Here is a 26,649-nt window from a genome sequence, read left to right on the forward strand (position 1 = left end):
ACAGTGGTACCCCAGAAAAGAACCTGACAACCCCTGGTGTATAGCACGTTTTTGCCCGGTTTCTAATTTTGTGACTGATATTTGACTCTGTCATTTAGTAAAGCAAATTAAAGTGATTAGTGTTTGGTGCTGATTCAGAACATTTTTCATAAAAGTTAACTGACCCTACGGTATCTTAATTTCCTTAATTCAATTTAGTGTCAAAATTTCAGGAAGCAGTCTCGAATTTAGAACAGCTAATTAATATAATCCATACATTTTTGAGGATTTGGGAAAAAAGCCTAAACAAACACATGAAGAACTTGCAGTCTTCACACACATAATATCCGGGCATGGGATTTAAAATCAGGATGTTGGATCCGTGAGGAAGCAGCGCTAAATACTTTGTCACCCTGCTGCCCAACATCTAAATGCTTACTGTTATCCCAATTTCATTGCATTGGATATGAACACACAATGTCTGTGTCTCTATGACCAAATCAATGGGTGATGAGGCTTAGGGAATGAACTTTAAACCTCAAGGTTTCTCTTTTGATTTCCATCTCTGTATTACTCTGTTATCCAGGGCATGTTGCTTTAACTTGCCTCAAAAAGTATCTGTAATCCCTTGTAACATATCAACATTTTGTAAATTTACTTAAATGAAAGTCTGTCGAATACTGTATATAAGAATAATAATCAAAAGTATGCAAAAAAGGAATTTAATAGAAAGAATACTTACCATTTCAAAAGGCCTTGTTCTCAGCAGGGGGAGAGAATCGCTATTTGCTTGCCTTAAATCTAATTTCTCTGTGTCTCTTTTCATTATCATTGCTCTGTTTAACGTCGGCTCTACCTTATTAAGTCCATTATATTTTTGCTTAATCTTCATTATGTGTGCACCACAGCACCTCTGGTACCTGAATGCCTGTATGCTTGTGCCTATGTGTTTGTGTTCTGTAACTGATGGCCTGTATTTTTTTTAACTTCAAAGCATGTCTCATCCTACAGAGCTTGTTTTTAATGAAGCTACAGTTTTGCACATTAGAAGAGTATATTTTGACATTTGCTTTTAGCAAATACGACAGTCAGACTGAGATGTCTTGAACCAACGTGAAACACCCAACAGTGAAAGCAGTCATTTGATTTAATGAAACAAAGTTTTCAAATGCAATATCTGTATCCCTCTTTGTAATTGTCAATTTCAAGCAGTTTTAAACCTCACAGTAATGGATTTCTGCAGACACTTAATTTTGTGTCGGTTATAAAGTATTTAGTCTGTGTGCGTGTCACCTGCATACAGCAAAGCAGATCAAAGCCCATTTCTGTGTCACCTTACTTTAAAAGCATTCTCTCAACACCACCAAATTGACTACTAGCATGAGTGCAACCAACAAAATCTAATTTAATTTATCTACCAAAGCATCCATGATCCTCCAGAACCAAAATCAAATCTCTTGTGTTTCTTCACATGATGGAAAGCTGTTATTTTCATGATGCCACTGTCCATCAGGCCTTCTCCTGGATCTGAAAAATAGTGTGAGAAAAATAAAAACCATAGGGCTATGATGCCCCATGTGCCTGAGGCCTTGGCACTGCCCCCACCCCGGGGCATCAATAGTCATGATCAAGAATGAGCCAGGACAAGGGAGTAAATGAGCGTGACACTTACTTTGCCAAAGTAAGTAACAGTTTATTCGAAACATGGAGAAATTGAATGCATTTAAGGTTCAAACAGTGTATGGTCCCAACACAATAAATATGTATTTCAATAAACAAATAAACAGCCCATAAAGTGCCTCAGGGTGTTTAAAATTTGTAATCCAATAAATAGATTAAAATCTAGTATGGAAAGATAAAATCATTATGTTTTTTCCTTTGCACTCTTTTTCAGTCCTGATCAGGACCCACAGGTATCCAATAGACATTGCAACTCCCAGGGTGCAGTGAACCTTTCCACATTGGGACCCCATTCTTTTACCTACTCCCGTGACCTCTCTTACCCACTGACCATGTCTACCTTTCAGCTTCTTCAGTTGCCAAGACTGAAACCACTTCTCGGAGCTCCTTCAACCATCTGTCCTGCTCTCAATAAACTAGTCAGCAGTATGAGTGCTGCCTGATTCATTCTCCTCCATTTACTTTTCCCCAAAACCAGCGGATACTATCTCTTTACTTTTCTTTCCTTCTCTTCTCCTCTGTCCCAACGTACACTGAAAAAAAAATGTGAATGATTCACACTTAATATTTTCAATCTGAACCAATATAATTCTTTTTAGCTTATTGATCCCACAATTTTTAAGTTGAGGCAAATCATTTAGAGTTATTGGGTGCAATTCACTTGTTTTTTTTTTACTGAAGTAAATCTATTTTTTAAGTTGTTCTTCTTTTTTGGCATTTGGAAAGCCATCAAACTAAAAAGTTCGACCGAAAGAATATACAAATGGCCCCCAAACACAGCACATGAACAACCTAAAGTTAAATGAAATAGGATTTTTACGTTTATTCCCTCCACCATAACTTAATTTGGTACAAATATTTTTTTTTTACTTTGATTGAGATCTGAAACCAAATATTTCAAGCTGCAACACTAAATGACTAATCTTAAGTTGCTTGAAAGAGAAAATTTACGTTGAATGAACAACTTAAATGTTATACTTTTTGCAGTGTGCAAACCCTGCTCCCTTTTGCTCCATTTTTATGCTCACTGGTGCCTCCTAATTATCACGCAACTGCCACCCAGCAATCATCCATTAACACTGGTGTGTGTGCAACTCTGCACCACCTTCAGCAACACAGGCCATGCCACTACAAAAAAAGGATTAAACCAGTAAAACAATTTGCACCCCTTACTCGTTTTACAACAAGGGCACACAGAAACCTTTGGAATGGAGTTTAAGAACTGGAAAGGCCTCTGAGCCTGTTCGGAGCCTGTTCTTTATTTTTTTCTGTGGATTAAAGTACCTCTTTCAGAAGTACATTACCTTTCACAAGCACCTTGAAATCCAATGAGGATTATTCCACTTAAGGAGAACAGGAGAGTACAAACAAGAAAAAAAAAACTTTCTTGGTCATGCTGTTGTGGAGGGACACCAAGTGGGTCTTCCGTTTATTGGAAGACTCTGACAGAGCTGGGACTGGAAAATCAGACAACAAAGTCCTGGACTGAGTCACATTTCCAAGGTTTATTTAAGCAAAGCATTTTCTGGGTACAAATTTGAAATACTAATGCAGCGCGACAGGAATTAACATAAATAGCTGGTTGCTAGTTTACTGATTCACAATGTTGAATTTGTAAATTATTTTGTTGAGAAAAAACAACTGTCAACAATGAAAAAATATACTAAGATCATAAGTGATCAATACACCTTACTGACTGTTCTTCACATCTTTGATGCAATAAAGTAGCTTATTACTGAAAGCATTACTGTCCCAGAGACCGAAGAAAGAGAAGCCTCAGTGACACCGAGCTGAGTCACAGCTTAAGCAGACTGGGATCCCAATACAGTTACTGTTTGTGTGGAGTCTGGATGTTCTCTCTGTGTGCAGTACAACTGGTTGTGGGTGTGTGGGCCTGTGTTGCAATCAACTATTATGCTCTCCTGGACGAGAGCATGCGTTGGGCCTAATAATGCTATGAATGGCTTCAGATGTTTGAAACAACCAAGTTCAGAAACATAGTAAAGAACGGATATAATGGTTTACATTTATGATATATGAAGTAAGGTTTTATTTAATTTCAAGATATGTTAAAATTGTTTACTTCTCCTTTTGAACTATCTTAAAATGTGGTCCAAAATACTTGCAATTTATTTTGAGCTATAGGCAATGCTGGTCATGATACCTGAAATGTATGTCAATGATTTGTGCTCTCCAATAACTAAAATGAAGTTCTATATTTTAATACATTCTTGTTTATCATGGGTCCAGAGAGTGGTAATATGTTGGACGATGGTTGGACATGCAAGGAAGAATTTCACTGAACTCTAAACACATGGCAATTCAACAACTAGTAATACTATTACTACAACATAAGGAAATAGCTGAGATTTCTCAAATCCACTCCAAAAACTCAGAATAACTCAAAAATGCTTAAAATCGTGAAGTGACCAGGAGGTCCCTTAGAAAAGAATTTAGAAATATTTTGAAATACAAGGGTTGGATATTAGAAAGAGCAATAAATACCATAGAATAAATTAAAATGTTTTTCAAAATGCATTTGTCATATGCTTACAAATCTAATTTAAGTTGAATTTTTTAATGAGTAGATGATACAGACTGTAATGTAAGCAGTCACGATCATGAACCAAGAAGGACAACTTGAAAAATGTTTGAACAGAGGCAAAGCTAAATTTTCTTTAAGCCAGTTGTTAGTGTTTCCATTTCAAATTCTTTGAACTATTAGTTTTCTGCCGATCTTTAAATTTAAAGGCTGCTCTCTTCCACACAAGAAATAGAAGCTGTGGGTGAAGGAATAAACAACAAAGTATAGAATGAAAGAGAACCTTGAAATGACAGAGATGAACCCACCACAAGAGTTCAAATGGAGTGGGACAGTGAGTTTTTTTAACAGTAGCTGGAGTGCCAATCCTGCCACCAACACCCAATTTTTCACTGGCAAGTTGGAGAACCTGCTTGCATATCCAAGACAGAGCAATTGCAGGTCAAGGGCCATGCTCAAGTGTCCAACAGAGTGGAGCCACTTCTGGCATTTATAGGATTCGAATCTGGAAACCTTCCAATTGTCAGCGCAGATCCCCAGCCTCAGAGCCACCACTCCACTTCCAAACCCAGAAGTAATGTCAGCAAGACAATGGTCAAAATTCCTAATTAAATTTTAAAAATGAGTAAAAAACTTCACAAAAACTAAATACTGTAATAGAATATGTAAACACTGACAATAAAAAATGATACCTCAGAAACTGAGATTCATTTTTGAATATCTCAAATTCTTTTTGGGACACCTTCCAACACTGGAATAAACAGATTCAAAATTTCAGGACGTATGAGGGATACTTTAGATTCCTCGGCTCAGATTGCAGAGGCTTTTCCTCTAGTTACAGCTGCCAAAATACTACATTTCAGGTAAGAGTCCTAAGAGAAACATTACCAATTATATCAGATGTAAGAGGTGCATATTTGTCTACATGCACCGTAGCAGAAAATTAATTGTTTTGCAGTTTTTTTGCTACTTCTTTGCCATTTGGCGTTTTAATTTTAATTGTTTGTATGCAATGTTATATTACACAGGGCACCATTTTTTTTTTGGCTTTTGTGATACTTCCAAACTTTGCACTCTGTCATGATTCGTCTGGTTCCATCTGGTCCCTGGTGTTTATGGAATGGCAGCATAAATGTAAACTGTAAATTCAGTGTTCTTTAGGGGCTTGTACATAAATTTGTTTGCCATTTTATAAACCAGAAAATGGTGGCGTGCAGCTACTAATGTTCAAATGCCTTGCTTTCCCATAATCCATTGGTTATTATCTGTAATACCAACTGTAGCTTTTCACAGCAAATAGCCTTCATTGCCAGGTTTATTAAATGCACCAGAGCCACTTTCTTGGAGTGCATTATTCATGTGTATCTGGAATGCATGTTAACATTGTTATGGCAATTACGCCACACACACATTGTGCCATTGTCTGTCAGACAAATGAAGTGATAACTGCTTCGGTATACATGGGTCATATCCACCACCCAGCTAAATGCATACCTAAGAAATGTGCAATGACACAAATGTCCCTTTACTGAACAAACTGGATCCATTCTGTTGGCATCAGCTAAAACTCTCTTCTAGCAAGAGTGGATTTTCACTGTACTGGCAGGCAGCACAGCTCGTCTAAAAGAAAGCTCATTTAATCTTGAATTGCTGTCAGACAAGCTGAGATGTTTGGAATGATCTATATCTGTACTGCCCATCAGAGTCTCCTCACCACTAAAAGAAAATCCAAAACCCTACTGTGAAGATCACTCAAGGGCTGCACTGGGTCTCAGTTTCTTCACTTGCTAATATGTCTAACAAATTTCTTCCTTGAACCATTAAAAAATAGAAAAATAAATAGCAATTTCTGAGCAGGGCACTTTTGTGCGATACACTGACCTAGTACTATAAGGCTACAAAAATCACAAATATTTTCACTTTTCCCAATGGGTTTAAATTATTTGTGGTTTTTCAGAATAATCATTTTCTCCATGACCAACAGACCCCCAAAGAAAGATGTTACTGCAAACTTTAGATAGCGCCCCGATAATCATTCAAACATGGGACCATGGGTTCTGTCTTGGTCTTATCTGGTCACATTTTAATTGAATTAGTTACAATACATGTTAAAAGTGTATTGAACATGGATGAGAAACCCTGGAGCACATTCCCAATATGCTCAGTGCATAATCTGGCTATGGGTGGAAGACAACAAATGCCCAGAAAGTAAAGTCTAGCTGTCCCAGCAAACTATGCCCTGTTTGGTCACTGTCTACCAGCTGACGTGATTTGTCGATTTTTCCATCATCAAAAATCGCACCCAAGTACAAAAACCAACCTTATTCACCTCCCAGTTTAATTCTCTCTGTCTGCACATTACCAGTTTGCCAGTTAAACCCTTGACCCAGCTCACTTCCCAGTTCCCATGAATATGTTCTTGAGTTTGGATTTAGAAATCTCCAGGGGTCTGATAAGTTGTGATCAATTACAAACTGTGTAATTGTTTTTGCAGTGTTAGATGTCCTCACCCCTGGGTGGGTAGATATTTATTAAAATCACTTTACAGTTAAATAAATTACCCATGACAATCACATATCTACCTTTAGGATCAAATATGACATCTGATACTTGAAATTAAATTGTTCTATGTATAAGAATTCCCACACCTCTAATTTTCTTTGTATAGCTGGAATGGGATATTTGGCCAGTCCAGTCTCTGTACAACCAAAACTGATCCTTGCTTAATAAGTGGGACTCCTAAAAATACTATTTTAGCGTTTCGGCCTGTTAGGTGAGAGAATACTTTCTTTCTCTTTAATTCTTGATTAAGACCTTTAACATTCCAGCTCACAAAGTTAACTGTTTGGTCATTGAGACATTACTTCTGAACTTTTGTTGACATTTTATAGTCCTAATTTATGAATGTACATTATTACGTAAGATAGCTTTGACCTTAATTTCCATATGGGCTATTGTCATGTTGTCACTTACAATTGTAAGGATTAAAAGGATAGATTAGAAATAGCTTGCTCTCTTTCTCTCCCTACCCCATTTTGCCTCCCCACATGAGGCTAGACCACACTTCACTAAGTCCCAGTCCTCTGACATACCAACACAGCACATCCAAATCAAAACAAGCCCCCCAGCAGCAACATATAAAGATTAAAACTGAGATATCAGTGACAAGTTTAAAAGGCCATTGACAGGGAACATCTTTTAAACAGGAGTTACTTTTGGGCCAGTTATCAGAGTCATTCCTGGAGTCTGGAACGTCCCTTGACAGTTGTGAGGCTTTCCTACTAGATCTCCATCTGGTGACTCAAGGTGCTCCCCATTAAAGGGCCAGGGACCCTTGCTTGCTCCATTGCTTCCTGCCCTGAATATGCAGAATGGCTCCATTAACTCTAGGTGGATTCTTCAAAGACCATCTGCTGGACTGGGAGAGTTCATCTGGCATTTGGTCACCCTACTTCCCACAAACTAAATATTACCGGACATAAATGTTTTTGGCAGCTCTTGTTTACTAACAATGATATTAGAGAGGCTTCCCCAGCTTCCAGAGTGGGTTTCTTTTCTATAGAATGCATTCACATACCATGTGCCAGTCCTGTACCCTGGATGCCCCAGCAAACTCATGCCACTGAAAAAGAGAAGATGGCTAATGCTGCACATTGTATATCTTAAGATTGATGAGTATAAGTCATTTTGTTACCATATGTGATGTATCAGTATAGCACTCTACTACTTTTATCACAAGGGTTTTAGTAATTTGAAAAAAGAAGTTGTTTTTCATTTTTCATTTTCAGTTTCACCTTTGTAATATGAATGGTCCTGAAACAGCAATAAATTGTCATGGACAGCGGTATCCCATAGGACTCAAAGTCTGCTCGCATTAGCCTTTCTAATTTATAAAAAGCTGCAATGGTTTAATAGAAAAATAATCAATAATTTAGTGACAGAAAGGCAGGAAACCATAAATACTCCTGGAAAGAGATACATAGATGGATGTCTCTGAGACAGGCATACCATCCTGTGCAGACAGGGTCTCAGCTCAAGGTCACTTCTCACTAATATCATCCATCGATTTTTCTACCTCCTGTTTAAACCAAGCAGCTGGCATCCATTCTGGCAAGAAAAGGCAAGCGTAAAAGCTCCAGTCCTGGAAGGGATTTCAGTCTATCACAAGACACACACACCCATTCAAATACCAATCAAAGTGACAGCATAAATGTCATGAAAACAGGGCAAATACAATGTAATTCTTTCTTATGTACTGCTCTTCTCAGGAGACATGGAACAATTTTAAAAATATGAAGCAGTAATACAAAAACTCTAATTCCTGCTCTGCTTACAGTAGACTAATATATAACAGAACATTCTCACACTCTCATAACCTAATTTAGGATTATGGGGGAATCAGAGACTATCAATGTAATAATAATGATAATAATAATACATTTTATTTATATAGCGCCTTTCCCATGCTTGAGGCCCTTCACAGAGTCTCAGAAAGAACAGCAAGGTATATGCAACATTGGAAACAAACATTTTCTGCATACAGCACTAAAACACATAAATACACAGCATTCAATAGAATAAAAGACAATAAACCAGAGTAAATACTAAATTCAATACTAAACGAAAAAGCCTGAACAAATAACATAATTTACAATATAACACACACACACACACACAAGTTACCCTGAGCATCTAGACAGAGAGGTAAACTGAAATAAGATGCAGAATGTTAGGTTAATGCCTTCCTGAACAGATGAGTTTTAAGCTGTTTTTTAAAAGAATGAATGGAGTAAGCTGATCTCATTAATTTTGGGAGGTCTTTCCAAAGTGTGGGCTCTATAAAAGTCCTGTCGCCCATAGAGTGCAGGTTAACGTGAGGCACAATGAGATTGCCGGAATCAGTGGATGAACGGGAGCACCTAGAGCAACATTACATTCAAGGCAGGACCTAACCCTGGATGGAGTACCAGCCAGTCGCAATGTTCACTCAAGTACACATCCACACGCTGTCCCATCACACTTCAGATGTGGGAGAAACCTGAGTATTTAGAAAAATATCATAAAGACAAGGTGTGATATTCTAACTCAGGAGACTCAATGCACATGGCAACAGCACAGATCATTGTACCACTCTAACTAAAATGTATTCACCGAGATTTATTTCAAACTAGCAAATCATCCACGATTGATTTCACTTGAGTGGACCCAATGACAGATAGATGTATATTTATTTACATATATAGTAATAAATTAATACATGTATAAATCACTATAATGTAATATAGGCAATTGAGAAAGGAACATTTAACAAAACACATACAATTTAGGTAACAGATGAGTAAACAAGCTTGTAGATAATATACAGTAGTTAGCTTAGATGGCAGAGCTTAAAACAGTAATCGCAGTTTGCACATGTTCCCAGAAAAGAGGTGGGGTGGTCTAGAATAAAAAATTTCAAAATTCAGTTGAGCTGTGCCAAACTGACCCACACTTGCCACTGGCATCCTACAATATGCTATACAAAATTAATAAAAAACTAACTACCACCCCAAATTACCCTGTAAGGGGCAGTGCTGTGTGGCACAGCTACTATATATTAACCACATTGACTATGGCCAACTCTACTAGAACACTCAGTTATTAGTATCACAAAGAATTGGATTGTTTGTTTAAATTCCTTCGTCCAACAGAATACTAGACATGTGCCAGCAAGGCTGAAATAAACTTATCAGAGTGGCAGACTTTAATAACAAAAAGAAAGTGACAGACAGAAAGTATTTCAGGCAATAAGTTTGTTCATGACAAAAATATGTATTCATCTGACTCATTCCAACAAGGCATTCATTTATTATCTGAGTAGCTGCTGCACACCTCAATATATGCTTAAAATGTAATTTATCAGTTAGATTTCTGGAAGGACAAAATGGCAGTCCATTATAAGATGTGCACAGTAATATGAAAGACGCAGCGGTGCAACTCCAGCAAGCCTGACATGATGGCTATGCCGTGCATCTAAAAAAAAGACCACTGAGCCAGCTGAAAGATGGCAATGGCATTACCTTGCCTGGCGCTTAGTCAAATATTATGTCAACCTATGACCAATGCAGTGCCTTTCAACTTATTACTTTTCATTACTGAATTTTTCATTCAGGCCTCTGATTTGTGGACTCTACTATAATCTGTCTTACTGCTTAACACTTAAAGCAGGACCCATTTTAGCCAGTGGTGTGTGAGCCGTGGGGCATCGTGTCATTTATAGGATAGAGCTCTTTAAATTCTACACATTACTGAAACATGAATGATTATGTAGCCCAAACAGAAGATGTCTTTAGTCATTTTTACAATATTCATTCCTCCTTTCTGTAAACACACTTTCATAAGGTCTGTGATGAGCATATTAATTGAAAACTAAAAAAAAAAAAAGTAATGAATAAATGGGTTCAAGTAAAACATGTATACTTATCTTACATAACTCATAACTCTGATTTGCTGAAAGTTTATTTTAATTAAGAATGGTATGGGGGCACAGTGCCTCTCTGTCTGAATGGTATTTGTACGTCCTCCCCATGTCTCCCTGGCTTTATTCCCAGTTTTCTGGCTTCCTCCCACATCTCAAAGACACGCGGGTCAGGTTTATTGGCAGTTGCAAACTGGCATGTTTAAGAGTGAGTGGAGGCGTGTGTGTGAATATGCCCTGTGATGAACTGGCACTCTGTCCTGCCTTGAGCTCGTATAATCACATAATGGAAAAAAATAAGTTTAGATACTAAGTGGATGGAAGGAGCATTTACTTGATTATTAAGTAAACACAGTATCCAAGAAGAACTGCAATGGTTTGGCACTACATCCAGTGTTGGATCACTCCTGGCACCTAATACTGCCTCAGTCACCCTGAATTCAATTAAGAACAATAGAACAATATTGATTAGAACTGGCCATTTATCCCAATAAGCTTGCCAATACTGTCCACCTTATTTCTCCAAAATGACATCAAACTAAGTGGTAAAGGCCCATAAACTCCCATTGTCCACCACATTATCTGGTTCCTTATTCCATGTGTCTGTGGTTCTCTGTGTGAAGGAAAAACATCCTGACATTTACACAAAACTATGATAGAATCTACCATCTCCATGTGATTTTGTTTCAGAATAACAGCTGGGATCGCCTGTACTAATTCACTTTATAATTTCAAATACTTCACTCAAACACTTCACTCTTAATCTCTACTTGTTTAAATGAACAAGTTGAGCTTCTTCATTCTTCCTTCATATGTCACTCTCCAGGGTCGTGGATCAGTCTTGTGGCTCTCCTGTGGATTTTCACTAGCATGGCGGCGCATTCACATATAATGTGAAAAGCACCTACTGTGACCCACATCTGTCTGTCCATCCATCCGTCTGTACGAAACAACTTGGTATACTTGGATATTTTGTATATTTTCCTCTTCCATTTCTCCGACAGCCACTCCTGACAGCAAAACAAATCCCCAGTTCAAGTTAATCAAATGCTGGGAGTGGAGCACATGCACAAGCTGCTCGCACACACACTCACTTTTCATTGTTCCTGAGATAAGTTAACTGTACAAGCAAAAAGTCTCTTAAATATAAATGAATGTATGAGGAAAGGAATTATTTAAGTGTCACTCTGCAGGCAAGGAGTAAACCAAAATGTAGTCTGCATTTACGTTACACTGAAGTCACCTTGCTGCTGCACTCTCTGCCGAAGATAAAGACTCAGTATTTATCTGACTCAGCAATGTATCGATAAAACTCCAGACCAGCTCTTCATCATGGTCTGAAGCAGCCACCAATTTTAGCTTGAGACTTCAACAGATGTCTTAACTTCGCATCCTCTACTTTGTTTATAACTGTTATGTTTAAGAATTTGATCTACAATTACTCACAGACACTCTAATAACCATCCATGTTTTTAGCAACATGATGTTGTAAAGGGTTGTTAAAACGCATATATTTAATATGGTCTACAAATTGCATTCTATTAATGATGCTATTTTTTCAAATGACTTATTTTCTCTTATATATATTTCTCTTCTGGTTTGTCCTGCTTCCACTTCAAAATCGATCCCATTCCCCAAAAGCAGTTCACACGGCATTTCTTGATTCCTATTGGTTCATCCTGCTTCCTCTTCAAAACCAGTCCCCCCACACGCAGCCCACACGGCATTTCTCGATTCCTATTCCTCCTCTTCCATTTCTATTCGATTCTATCTCGATTTCTATTCCTCCTTCGGACTACCGTGTTTCCCGCTTCTCTCTCATGACCCCATCAGTGTCACGTCACCACCCTACATCTAGTCTGACCACGTGACCTTTCCCTTCGGCCATGTGTGCGCCTGGGAGTCTTTTCCGTAGCCTGCTACAGGAAGGTACTCTCTCGACCATTGGCATTGGTTTCACTCCTTGCTATTGGTTTCGCTCTTTGCTATTTTCGTTATACTGCGACGGTTGTTTCTTAAGCCTTCTTAAGCCTGTTATAAAATGAATGACAGTATCTTCTCTGTCAACGGGTTTTTGTTCAATGTCATCTCTATTCCGGGATCCGGCAACTGCCTGTTCCTATCATTGAATTATTTCTTGACACAAACGATTGATGAAGGCAATGCACTCTCACTACGACATAGGGCAGTAGATTTCATTGCATCACATTGGGACAGATTTGGAGACGTTCTTCCTGTTGTTCTTTGCAACGCAAGTTGAGTTATCACAACAAGTCATGAGTAATATCAATACATGGCAACATTTGGAGTTTATGTTGGTGAAGCTGAAATTCAAGCTCTTTCCGAGATTCTCCATGCTACCATTGTCATTTACTTCAAACACGACCCCAACATCCCGCCTTGCATTACGTTTGCAAAGATTTAAGTTAGTCTACAACAACCAGTCTTCAGCCACGGTCAGTTGTACGTGGCTTTTTCTATGGTTAGATCTTTCAACTCATTATCTGTGGTCTCCAGTAAAACACCTATTCACAACTGTGACTTTCTAGATGTATTTCTTTTTTATTGACTTCTGAATTCCTTTCTCACCGTTTTCCAGTCCTATTCTTACACTGCTGTATGCTACGGCGGGCGTCGGCTAGTGGGAAATATATTTAATAAACAAAAATGTGATAATAACTCTGATGAAGTAACTTAAAAAATGCAAAATGTTCCAACTTACAAATCAGATACTGTATCTAATTTATTGAATACAGCTGATTGTTACTCCATGTCTACATTTTCTAAGTTGTAATATCTCTCTATTATATAAAAAAAATCCTAAAATGCAATGAAACAAGACTTTTTAGCCTAGAACGAGACGTGACTTTTTCGGAGAGATACTTTCATGTCCTGTGAGATGAGACTTTGTGCCAAGAGATTTAACCATGCCGGGGCCAGAAATTAAAGACAAAGAGTAGATGACAAAGTAGAACGTCATAAAGGTACACTTGCAGAGCAGGTTAGAGATAATGAAAGTACTAAAATTCAAAAGTCTCAAAAAAATTATAGTAAAGATCACATTAGCGCAAACAAACAGAAATTACTACTTGGTGAAATAACAGAACAGAGAAAAGAGATTGAATATATGGACATAGATGATATGACAGAAGTATGTAGATATTGTTCGGATTTAAACTTTAAGTCAGAGACTTGTAGATCGTCTAATTCGTGGTTGCTATCAGGGAAAAGTAGTGTTTCTTCCCAGTGAAGAGGTGTATCCACGAGAGTTAAAAGATTAGTTGTTTGATGAAAGTGAAATCCACATACGCGAGTGGCAGAGATATGAAGTGGCTGGCATGTAGTGCAGGCCGGAGGGTTGGCGAGCGAAGTGAGCATGGGGCAAAGCCCCTTTATGGAAATTAGGAAAGATCTGTTATGTTGTTCATTTGAGAAGGAGATCTTTGTGCTCATGCTTTAGTACATTAATCATTACATACAAAGTTCATATTTCAACTGCTGGCCCTTCATACTAGCACTAAAGCTAAGGGTCTAATCCAACTCTAGAACCATTCCAACCAGGGGCCTCATGTATAACGCCGTGCGTAGAACTCGCACTATAACATGGCGTAAGCACAAAAGTCGAAATGTTCTTACGCACAGAAAGATCCAGATGCAGGAATCTGTGCGTACTTCAACTTCCACGTTCTTCCCCTACATAAATCCCGATCAGCGTGAAAAGTAACGCTCGTGCACGTGCATTATGTAACGCCCCAAATCCTCCCAGAATTACGCCTATTTGAATATGCAAATCAATATAAATCGCCCTTAAGCTCAGCCTTCTGTGAAAAGACAATGGAAAAGCATGGGGGAAAATATAAGAATTTCAGCGAATACCAAGTGGAGGCAAAGGAAAAACATACTATTTGTTCAAATAAACCGTGGTATAATCAACAAAAGGAAGTTGATCGAGTGACATAGCGTGTTGGAGAAACTTGAAAGCTCATGTTCACAAAATCGCACAGTGCCAGAAATAAAAAAGAAGTCACATATCAAAGTCGCCGTGAAAAGCCGAGTTGTAAGCCCACTGTCTGAGTGTCATATGAAAGCTTATTAGGGTACAGAGAAAAAAGGCACACGGTGGGGAAAAAGCACTAAATGTCAACTTCAATCTCGAAATTTCCACTTTAATCACGTAGTTTATTTTGTCATTAAAGTAGAACATCATAAACTTCATCTTAAAATCGTTTAATTAACCTTTTCCTCAAATCACATCCTAATTAAAGTAGCACGTTAAATGCTTTGTTTTGTATTTGATCTTCTATGTGCTCTATGTGTGTGAATCACTACTTGCTTCTTAAACTGGCTCTCTTCCTCCAACTGGACACAGAATCCATTACATTTGTGATATTACAGCTCTGAATAACTAAAATACTGAGATGTATACGTGATATCATTTTCATGATGATAGGAGTTAAAGCACGTTATTAAACATGTGTTTCACTTCGATGAAATAATTTATTGCAGCAGTACTCAGGGGCGGCTCTAGGCTTGTGGTGGCACTGGGCAGAGGAAGAATCGGTGGCTCCTTCGCCCGCCCCCGTCAGTAAGGTATCTTATGCACGGTGGATGGCCACGTCCGTTGCAGACACTGCATAGCCGCCTCGTGCTCATGACACAAGCATTTAGCTTTTGCCGAAATCTGTCGCTGCGTTTTTAGCTGTGTTGCTATTTTCTCTTTTTGTTTTATATTCAGTATATATTGGCGTAGCCGCCACTGCAGTCCTTGCTTTTCTTTTCCCAAGTAACCGATCGCCACACAATCAGCTCTGTAATAGAAGTTAAGCCATCTGTAAGCTTAGCACCGATTCTTCAAAACGTTTAAAGAACATTGAAATATCTTCGTAGTACATGTTTAATTATTCTATCCTTCACGACACTCCCAGTGAAGAATATAGATTATTTAAATGAAGTTAAAGTTTTATCTGTATAATTTGACAAACATATTTTGCTGCATTTCACCTTAAAAATGATATCATCATCATATGTACATACGCGCTTTATAAAGTGGCTCAGGTTGTGCGATATTATAACTATAGTGCAAGTTTACAGTGGGGTGATTGTACTTATAAGTACAAACAGTTCTACAAGGAGCAATTGATTGAGTGCATTTAAAGTTCTTGGGATGAAACTGTTTCTGAACCGCGAGGTTTACAGGAAGGCTTTAAAACGTTTTGCAGTGGCTGAGACAGCGTGTCCTTGAAGCTGTATACCGATAATTCTATTTCCGATCAGCTGCTGCTGTGATTCACACTCAGATACAGTGATATAAATACTCCGAGTGGTGCAGTGAGAGTAATATGGAAAAAGATGATCCGCTGTGGCAACCCTTAAAGGGAGCAGCTGAAAGAAGAAGAAGAAGAAGAAGAAGAAGAAGAAGGAGAAGTGAGAGTAACAACGCTAAAGCAGTTATGGTATTTGGGATACTATGGCTGTTCCCTGGACCATTATATTGTTACAAGTTAATTACAATCAGATGCGTTACAATCATAAACAATATGCGGTTAGTTTCAGTGTATTTATAAAGCCGCGTCAGGAAAATAAGGTGTAACCACACAGGAACAGTAGCATTGCTTTGACGATGGGTGCCGCCAGTCTGCAAAACCAAGCAGAGAACTTGTGTACGACAAGGTATGAGGTACCGTGGAAAAGTGCGTGTCTTTACGCCAAATGTAGGTTTTATACATCGCGATTTGAATGTGGAAAAGTTCTTACGCAACATTTCTGTGTGTACGCACCATTTATACATGAGGCCCCAGATGTTTGGTTTCACATTATAGTTTCTGAAAGTAGTTAAACTTGTAAAACCATACATCTTAAATACTCTAAATATTAACCTTTAGCTCTTCTCTTATTTCCATTAGGTTTTTGTTCCAAGTGCCTGCTATTTGCTCTATAAGTAACTGCAAATTTGAACTGATTCGGAATTCACACCCACTCCTGGTTTTATGTTGAATATAAATATTTGCTTGGGTACGTTATCCTCTAAAACTGCATTGCAAAGTGACTGGATTGCACCTTTAAGGTGACTTCTCTTTGAATTGCCCCATTTCAACATTTGCTGTAAAAGCTCTTTTAGCAATGGAAAGGTTTCATTAGCTTCAAACGATCAGCACAGACTTTATTTGAATGGCTAGTGAGTGCAGGATGAGGAGTTCAAATTCTTGAGCACTGTCTGAAGTCCATCATAAAACTAGTCAAAAACACAATAGTGGGACTATAAATGGGCAGCATTGTGGCACCACAGTTAGCACAGCTGCCTTACATATCCAACATCCTCTGTTCAAGTTCCACTTCCAGTCCTTGTCTTTATGGAGTTTTCATGATCTGCCTTAGTCCATGTTGGTTTTTTGCAGGTACTCTTGTTTTTCTTCCATGTATCCAAAGCTACTTATATTGGTGATTCTAAATTGGCCCCATAGGTTTGGGAATGAATAGACCTTATCAAGGACTGACACGTGGGGAAGGCGCTATGTAAACAATTGCATTATTATTATTATTATTATTATTATTATTATTATTATTATTATTATTATTATTATTGTTGTTGTTGTTGTTGTTGTTGTTGTTGTTGTTGTTGTTACCCCATTTGGGATGAATTCCTACCCACCACCCAATTCTGCCTGAACAGACTCCAGCTTCCATTGACATGAGTGGGATTAGGCAGGAGTGAGAATGTTATTCTATAAACAATGCAGCATTACTCAAAAATAAACAGTAACATACATGGTAATAATATTTGTCATTGATAACTGTCACACTCCAGAAACAGTGTCATCGTGAGCCTGCACTGGTTAAGGTTAACTCCAGGATATATATATATAGGAGACTTGGGTTCAAAAGAGACAAACTCTGAGGACAGTGACAAAAGTGTGAATGGATAGGGATAGTCAATATAAGGACTGATGATTGCAAGGTTTTAAAATATATAGAAAGGACTAAATTAAAAAATGAGCCAAGAGACCTGATATACAGTACTAAAGAGCAGCAATTAAATTCAGGAATGAAGGCTTTAAAGACAAGCAAGTACTATATGTAAAGCTGCTTCTTTAAATGGTAAGTAAACAGGAAGATATGTGGCAACACCCAAAGCATGGCGGAAACAATAAACAACAGTTCATTCATCCTCCAACCCTGTTTATTTCAATAAAGCATCATGGAGTGTTTGGATCTTTCCTGGTAGCAACAGGCAAGGCAGTAACCAATTGTGGACAAGGTAACCAGTAACTTGCAAAGCATATTCATTAATACTAGAGAAACTGATTAACTGAACACGGATATCTTTGTGCCACGGAAAAAAAGCAACATACCCAAAGACACCCAAAGACAAACGAGCACAGACACAGCGACAGTATCAGACTTCTTGTGGGCTACAATATGAACCAAGTGGGGCTGTGAGGCAGAAGCATTAACTGCTATACCACCCAGCAACAGAGATAATAAAAACAATCTGACAGCGAGCAATACACATTAAGGCAAAGCACAACAAATAGCTGCTGGAACAGAAAATGCAAATGTTATTAGTGATACTGATTGTTCAATATACTTAAGTAAACACATTTAGGCAAAAAAACTCAATTTCAAAATAAATAAATAAGAGAAAAAACAGTAAAACACATAAAAAATAAATAAGCAGGGTCACCCGCTGGTTTGAGATGTGCTGCCACATATTGGCATCTATTGAGCTCTAAGCAGGGCTCTCGGATGGAAAGCTCCAGAATGCAGACAGCATTATTTCAGCCTATATAAACCAATCCAGCAAACGCAGATCTCTGAAGCTGAGAGGCTTTCTCCGATTTGGACAAGTGGCAGCCTTCTTCTATAAAACAGTTTTAATGTTTGCTCATAAATTATGTGCAGTTCGGCTATGGCATTCAAACCAAAGTCTATTAGGCATGCACTTTCATCAAATGCTTACACAAGGATAAGCATAATTCATAGTGTCTAAAGCAGCTTGGCATTGTTAGCATGACCAAGGTTGACTTTCTTTTAACATGTATTTAGAAAATAAACTATTAGAAAAACATAATATTTCTTTTTGCTTCAGCAATTAGGACTGGCACTATAATTACTGCTTGGATCCCTGTTGCCTGACATACAAATAACTGGTGAAACAAAAAGTCATTTGATCTTCAGTCTATGATTTGTACTGCAATTGTTATAAATTATAATTATTGTACAGATTCCTAGGGGTTGATAAGAAATAATTAGTGAAACAGGAAAGTATTTGATCTTAAGTGATAAAGCTTATTGCTGATCTAGGATCATTAGATAGGCTGTTGACTGTTAATATGCACATAATCACTAAAACGGAGGTCATTTGATCTGAAAGCTGAAAGTGGCGTGCATAATGTACTGTGGCGACTGTTATAATTCTAAATTGAAAACTTGGAAAAAGGTCCCCTGTGTAGAAATGAAATAAAATAGCATAACATTCTCAGACTGACTTGGCCATTCCAAATTAGCCTGCTTTGTGTGACTGGGACCTGTGATGGATTCATGCACCATCCATGGCTGTTTCCTGCCTTATACCTAGAACTACAGGGATAGGCTCCAGCCCCAAGTGATTCTGAAATGGGTTAAGTGCATTTGACATTGCACCTATGTACATGGGTGGTGCAGCCAGGTCATGAAGAAGTAAACTCCATCTCTGACTCAATGTGCAGCACGCAATCCCAATTTTAAGAATGTTATGTAAAACTGAAGTATGCGGCAATCATAAAAGCATTGCATTTTAACTGGCCTAATATACTCTATCTATCTATCTATCTATCTATCTATCTATCTATCTATCTATCTATCTATCTATCTATCTATATATATATATATATATATAAAACTGCTCAAAAAAATTAAAGGAACACTTTGAAAACACATCAGATCTCAATGGGAAAAAGAAATCCTCCTGGATATCTATACTGATATAGACTGGGTAATGTGTTAGGAACGAAAGGATGCCACATCGTTTGATGGAAATGAAAATGATCAACCTACAGAGCCCTGAATTCAAAGACACCCCAAAAATCAGAGTGAAAAATGATGTGGCAGGCTAGTCCATTTTGCCAAAATTTAATTGCAGCAACTCAAAATTGTACGCAGCACTTGGTATGGCCGCTGTGTTCTTTTATACATGCCTGACAACATCGGTGCATGCTTCTAATGAGATGACAGATGGTGTTGTGGGGGATCTCCTCTCAGATCTGGACCAGGGCATCACTGAGCTCCTGGACAGTCTGAGGTGCAACCTGGTGGCATTGGATGGACCAAAACATAATGTCCCTGAGGTGTTCTATTAGATTTAGGTCAGGAAAGTGTGGTGGCCAGTCAATGGTATCAATTCCTTCATCCTCCAGGAACTGCCTGCATACTCTCACCACATGAGGCCAGGAATTGCCGTGCACCAGGAGCCACTGTACCAGCATAGGGTCTGACAATGGGTCCAAGGATTTCATCCTGATACCTAATGGCAGCCAAGGTGCCTTTGTCAAGCCTGTAGCGATCTGTGTGACCCTCCATGGATATGCCTCCCCAGACAATCATTAACCCACCACCAAACTGCTCATGCTGAATGATGTTACAGGCAGCATAATGTTCTCCATGGCTTCTCCAGACCCTTTCACTTCTGTCACGTGCTCAGGGTGAACCTGCTCTCATCTGTAAAAAGCACAGGGCACCAGTGGTGCATCTGCCAATTCTGGTATTCAATGGCGAATGACAATCGAGCTGCATGCTGCTGGGCAGTGAGCTCAGGGCCCAATAGAGGACATGGGGCCCTTGGGTACCCTCATGAAGTCTTTCTGGTTGTTTGGTCAGAGACATTCACACCAGTGGCCTGCTGGAAGTCATTTTGTAGGGCTCTGGCAGTGCTCATCCTGTTCCTCCTTGCCCAAAGGAGCAGATACTGGTCCTGCTGATAGGTTATGGACCTTCTATGGCCCTCTCCAGCTCTCCTAGAGTAACTGCTTGTCTCCTAGAATCTCCTCCATGCCCTTGAGACTGTGCAGGAGACACAGCAAACCTTCTGGCAATGACACGTATTGATGTGCCATCCTGGAGAAGTTGGACTAACTGTGCAACCTCTGTAGGGTCCAGGTATCACCTCGTGCTACCAGTAGTGACACTGACTGTAGCCAAATGCAAAACTAGTGAAGAAACAGTCAGAAAAGATGAGGAGGGAAAAATGTCAGTGGCCTCCACCTGTTAAACCATTTCTGTTTTGGGGTCACCTCATTGTTGCCCTCTAATGCATCTGTTGTTAATTTCATTAACAACACAGCAGCTGAAACTGATTAACAACCCCCTCTGCTACTTAACTGACCAGATTAATATCCCATAAGTTTCATTGACTTTATGCTATACTCTGATTAAAAGTGTTCCTTTAATTCTTTTGAGCAGTATATATATATATATATATATATATATATATATATATATATATATATATATATATATATATTTAATGGATGCTGTTAGTTTGAGAGTTAAGCAGACTCTACTCTGGGAGCCACAATCAGGATGAAGAGTGACAAAGCTTTTCAGGATTAGTAGAGGCGGAAAGATAGAAGGAAGGAGACAAAAAGAGAAAGACAGAAGGAAAGACAAGTGCTGTATTTATTTATTTATTGTGATTGGTGCAAACTGTGCTGTGCAGGTGGGAAATGAGTGAAAGCACGTGGAAGTTTCACTTTTTTACTTGTTTCTACAGTGTATCCATATGTTGGTTCGAGAGTTGCAACCAACTGTAAACTGGATAGGTTGATACGGTTTGGCAATGACCTTTAATGTGGTATATTTCCTAAACTACAGTGTACTGCTGCCCATGTGAGATTACTCTTTGATAAAGGGATCAGACCAATTCTGAAACAAGTAGAAGGGATAAACAAAGCTGTACTTCATTTGGAGCAGAACAACAGAAAGACTTGAGTTCTCACCCAGAGGTACAATTTTATGTCTGAGGAAACCTATTCATGTTGTTTTTTGCTAGATATGGTAATCTGTAAAGCTTTCATGGGAATGGATGCTTAAGGTTTATGTGACTTATTGTTCTGCCAATGTCGTTTATTATCCAGACATTAGCACTGTCATTAAATGCAGTCAAACAAAGTGTTAGATAACCAGAGGGCCCTGTTTAATGCCAAAAGTTGGCAATCTATAAAAAGAAAAAAAAAATAGCACACATGGGTGCTAAAATACAAAATAAAGGTGCACTCCCGAGTACAACCGCTGTTAAGTCCAAGACTGACTGCCTCCTTCCAATGCTGGGTGTTTTTAAGGCACTGTTTCTTAGAAGGGGTGGTGTTTGATGACAGAGGAGTAGAAGTGTGGGCATTCATCATTTGGCCAACGTCATTCTGAACTGGGAAGAAAAAAGTTGTTGCATCAGTAATAGCAACCTCTGTTGTTCTGGCAGTGGTAAGGATTACATGTCTGGAGCCCTGAAGATGTCTCCTATATGCACATGCATGATAGTCCATAGTGCTGATGTACACGGGTGAGGTTGATGTGTGTGTGTTCTGTCTGTTTAATGAATGCAACTAAGCTGTGACTTCCTGGAAATCTGAGTATATCTGAGTATTAAGATCATTTGTTGAGGGTATGATTATTGCATTAAAGTGTATATTTTGGGGTTTTAAAATTGCTGAGGTGTGGTTCTGATATTGGTCTGTGGGTCTGTGTATTGATGATATTGATTATGTATTTCTAACTTATTGGTTTTTGGCTGTCCTATATATATATACAGTATATACACACATAATAGTGTTGGAATATAGTGTTACACTTCTCTTATGGTTTCTCTATGAATAAGTGTAAAAGTTGGCTTAAATTATAAGACAGTGATCATGTTCTTCTGCTCACTTTGTATATGCAGCTCTTCATCTCCAAAAATGTAAGGAGAGAAACTGTTCTTGCTACATTCATCAGTCTACCCATTGTATGAATTTATCCATCCATCTATCCATTCTGTAACCTGTGATCACCCACTGATTTCAAGATGATGAATGGTAAAATGATTTTTCTTTCTCACGTGGGAGCCACTATATGAACTGCTTATGCAGTTCACTATTTTCTTAACCTGGTTAGAGTAATTCTTGGCTGAAGTCTAACCCAGCAGCACTGAACAAGTCTGGAGACAACCCTGAACATGTCCTTGATGGATCACAGGGCATTGTCCTGCATACATTCACACTCTCTCATTCATGGGCCATAAATCTTAACTTTACATACTTAGAAATTGGGAGGTTAAATATGTCATTATATATTATAACATTGGTTGTGTAAGCCAGTGCTGGAAAAAGCATGGGGTCCTAGAAACTATTGAAATTGTCAGAAAAAAAATGAAATGCAGAGATGTCAGGTAATTGAAAGGAACTACTCTGGGCACCTCTCTCCTAAGAGGATTTGTGTTGCCGCCGTGCTCGCATCACTTGTGCATTAGCGGCTAAGTGACTGTCTTTCTTCAGAGGTTTCCTTTTGCCGTCGTGCTCGCTTTGTTTGTGTATTAGCGGCAGGAGGAAAAGTAAAAGGAATAACGTTTTGCAGGAGTGCTTGCCTCTCTCCTGTATTAGCGGCTAAGTGGGTGACTCTTTCTTCTGAGGTTTCGCTTTGCCGATGTGCTCACCGTGCTTGTCTATCCTCAGAGGTGGAGCCCTTACCCCGACTCCACTTCTCACTTCCGGGCTGGACATACACACATGCACTTCCAAGCGTAGGTATTTATATATTAGATAATATAGAAATCTTAGACTTGCCTAACTCAATTTAGGGTCACGGAGGGGCCGGAGCCTTATGACCAGCACTGGATGGAATGCAGAAACCAACCCCAGGACAGGATGCCCATCCTTCATAAAGCACACATGCCCACACTCACTTATTCCAGGCACATTAACCTTACTTACTTGGGATTTGGAAAAAAAGAAATGTTGGTATCATACAATGGCTCCTAAATGAGAAAAAAAATCATTTTACTTTTCATCATCTTGAAATCAGTGGGAGATCACAAGCAAGCCAGCAAGCACTCAGAGCGGCTGTCATTTATAAATAGTTTGTTTTCCCCAAGCTAGGGATGTTTCAGATATGCATCTGTCTAAATAAAAGTCCACTACAATTGCTGCTGCACATCATTCTGACAACACACATATTGATAGGACTACCCTGCAAAAAAAGGAAATGTTCTTTATCTTCTGACAAGACAGAATAGTGTCACAAAACAGCCGACCTTTATTTACCGCACCTTACGCTTGTTTAACTCAAACCCCCACCATCGTGCTGCAGTGCTGATCTAAATCACCAGCTAGGGATGCAATTTAAAATTGAGACCACGCTTGCCAAGGATTTTCCCACACAACAGCCTAAATCCGTGATTTGCACATAGAGAGAGCAGCGTCAAAATGCAGCTTTGTTGTAAATTTAAAAAGAAGTTTCTGGGCCGCAGAGTTAGACAATTACAGAATGTATGGAGAGCACGTAGTGCAATTCACCTGAAGAGCCTTGTGTAATCATAAAAGATTAAATGGAATAAATTACATTTTCTGGTCAAATTCAAATCACATTTGCATCTCTGTCACCCATTTTTAACACAGCCCTCAATTTCAAAGGCAAATAATTCATCATGGGTCATAAATAAGCTGGTGCAATCTTGCACTCTTTGCCTTGGTCAGACTTTTTTCTGGAATGAATGGCGATTGTTTATTCAGCAAGTTATTAATGTTGAAGGATTATTGACTACTATGAAATAGCTAGAGGGCTTTCTTTTAGCTGATCGGACAACAGCTGAGTCATCAAAGGACAACCTTGGAGCTGGCATTTCCTTTTGGGCACAGCGCCACTGGTATCCTTGAGCTAAACTCGCAAGGCAATTCAGACAGTGAACCCTTAGTAGCCTTTCAACGTGCTGAGAACTAAACAGGGAATTGTGTGCACTTAAAAATGTAAAAGTATCAAGATGGAATATAAATATATGGCTACTTTAGTAAGTTCACAACACAACAGAAGGGTGGTGTGAGGTTTGATTTCACTACAGTCTGAATCCCCGAGAGGCATGGAGTCAAAATAAGGAGTAACAAATGCAGCACTGGGGTACTGGACTGAGCTGGTGGCAATGATGAATTTCCCATAACTCCTGGAAATTAGCTTTTGGTGAATCTGTACTTCAAAGCACACGTTCAGGGTCAAATTAGACTGAGGTCTGATGACTTTAGAGTTTACTGTATTATCCTGAATTGGTTGTCATGTTTCTGAAGACATTCTAGGACTTTACTAGTTTTATCATAAGGGACTATTATCCTGCTGTAAAAAGGATGGGTGCATTGCTGCCCATGAAGATATCCTGTGGGAGTCAAATTTTAGTTTTCATATCAAGGGAACCAATGGGTTACACGTTACACACTAGCAGACACCGTAGCACCAGTATCAGTATTGTTGACAACCATTGAGATAGCGACATGTCCTTTTGGTGTTCTCACTAAAAGTTTGAGATCCCTCAGATCACGCGTTGTTTTTTCTAATCCTCCTGTATCTAGTTAGTGTGTTTCTTAGCCCACTGCAGCTGTAGTTACAGTGAAACTTGCTTGGGTGTCATACCACTTTTAAGACATGAAGTTGCATTCTGGTATGTTTCTGGTGGCGCCACTCGTGTACTCGGCTCTTTACTGATTGTAACCCATTTGTTACTCTGTACATGTTACGTCAGTCTCCACTCTCTTTTCATCAAGAGATGCTGCTGACCATAAAACAGGCTGCTGGATATTTCTGGATAGTTTCCATCTCTAGTACATTCATGGCATTGTCATGTGGGATAACCCCAGCAGGGTGATATTCACCTGAAGCTTTAGTTCTGCCTGTTCTCATTCTGAAATGGACACCCACACTGTCCACTGGTACAGTTTCTGACTTCTTTGACAAGGACTACCTGTACGTGGGATGCTGATACTAATGCAGCAGTCAATAGTGTGGGCATGGGTGTCTTTTGCTGAATTCAGTTTGGCTAATGTTTGAGAATCACTGATCACAACTCATGACTCATACAAACTCATTCAACTGTTAAGAACTGGCAGATTAGACAGTTTTTGTGCTTTGAGTGATTATTTTGACTCACAAGACTCTTATATTTTAAAAGAAAACTTTAGAGAAGTGATTCTTAACCTTTTTTGAGTCACAGACCAGCTATAGACCCCCTTTCCCAGAAATATTCACATAAACACAACTTTGCATGCAATGAATATAATGTACTTTATTTATCAAGATCTGATTTTTTCATGCATATATGACAAACACAAATTATTATTAAATTTTAAAGTAAACAATCTAAAAAACACTCCTTTTTATGCAAAATGTAATGGTCACTCATTAAAATTATGAAATACAATTCTCTTGTGCAAATTAAAACAGATCTACTACTACAACGTTTTCTTCTACCATTACTACTACTACATCTACTCTAAATCAACAGTACCGGGCTGTATAGTAAATATAAATGATAGTTTTTATCTGACCTTCACAGACCCCCTGAAACCCATCCATGGACCCCTAGCAGGTTAAGAACCCCTGCTTTAGAGTTTTCTTTTGTATACTGTATATGAGTTTGGATTTTTTTTTCTTTGAAAAATATTTGTTTTCAATTAAATTTTAAGAGCATCAGACTTTCATCTTACAACATAGTAGCCACTAAAGGTGGTTAATGCGTTGTTAGTGATCTTGGCTTTGTTCTCAGCGCCCTCCTTCCTGTCTCGTGCCATGAAGACTCACTAATAAATGTCAGAGCAGCACAGGACTCTCTTGATCTAAGGTACGGATTTGAACTGTAAACAAGTGTGGTTACATACTCTCGATCTGAATATTCGGTTTTCAGCTTGTAACTTTTTTGGCTCTTTGTAATTTTTTTTTAACTGTCATTACAGTTAAACTTCAACTCATAACTCTTGGAAAAGACTTTCTTCTGTTTTTAATTTTTTTT

At 38.7% G+C, this 26,649-nt stretch overlaps 1 protein-coding gene across 2 annotated transcripts in view; it reads right to left on the minus strand.

Moving 5' to 3' along the window:
* drp2 (dystrophin related protein 2) overlaps positions 1–26,649 on the minus strand; it is a 466,042-nt gene that overhangs the window by 294,147 nt on the left and 145,246 nt on the right. The window contains exon 1 of one of the 2 annotated variants that reach the window (XM_039766031.1): positions 1,398–1,472. The exons of the other annotated variant lie outside the window; for it this stretch is intronic. The gene's annotated coding sequence lies outside the window, so the exon portion shown is untranslated. Of the gene's footprint in view, positions 1–1,397; positions 1,473–26,649 lie in introns of those variants that run through there. 2 annotated transcript variants of the gene reach the window in all.

This window comes from Polypterus senegalus, chromosome 10, assembly GCF_016835505.1.
Source record: "Polypterus senegalus isolate Bchr_013 chromosome 10, ASM1683550v1, whole genome shotgun sequence".
Taxonomy (NCBI): Eukaryota; Metazoa; Chordata; class Cladistia; order Polypteriformes; family Polypteridae; genus Polypterus; species Polypterus senegalus.